The sequence below is a fragment of the Schistocerca cancellata genome, chromosome 7, assembly GCF_023864275.1.
Source record: "Schistocerca cancellata isolate TAMUIC-IGC-003103 chromosome 7, iqSchCanc2.1, whole genome shotgun sequence".
NCBI classification, from domain to species: domain Eukaryota; kingdom Metazoa; phylum Arthropoda; class Insecta; order Orthoptera; family Acrididae; genus Schistocerca; species Schistocerca cancellata.
Window position 1 is genome coordinate 82,812,536 of NC_064632.1, and position 528 is coordinate 82,813,063.

Here is a 528-nt window from a genome sequence, read left to right on the forward strand (position 1 = left end):
TCCAGCCACCAGCTAGATAGAGAGCCTTCAGAGATACTATATATGGCGGTAGTATCTGTTCCCGAAAGAACAGTTACATGAGTATGATGGGCAAACATCTCTTAGGCGCACTACGAATATAGTGGTGTGGACATGTTGGGAATGTGGATCTCACGGGGAGCGTGCAAGGGATAAGTCCCTGCAGACGCACTACCCTCTGTGCCCACGGTGGCTCAGATGGATAGAGCGTCTGCCATGTAATCAGGAGATCCCGGGTTCGAGTCCCGGTCGGGGCACACATTTTCAACATGTCCCCAATGAAGTACATCAACGCCTGTATCCAGCTAGGGTGTCCATTTAATTATCATTCCTTCAGAGATAGGCTGGAGACGTTTTCAATGGCGCAGATGGAAATGAGCGTTTGGCGTCATTGGCCGGGAGCCCCATACGGGGCAGGTCCGGCCGCCTTGGTGCAGGTCTTATTACATTCGACGCCACATTGGGCCACCTGCGCGCCAGATGGGGATGAAATGATGATGAAGACAACAC

At 52.3% G+C, this 528-nt stretch overlaps 1 non-coding gene across 1 annotated transcript; it reads left to right on the forward strand.

Moving 5' to 3' along the window:
• The first annotated feature begins 200 nt into the window (after nt 1–200).
• Trnat-ugu (transfer RNA threonine (anticodon UGU)) lies at nt 201–275 on the forward strand. The gene has a single exon. It is a non-coding gene; the product is annotated as a tRNA-Thr (tRNA).
• Nucleotides 276–528: the final 253 nt, after the last annotated feature.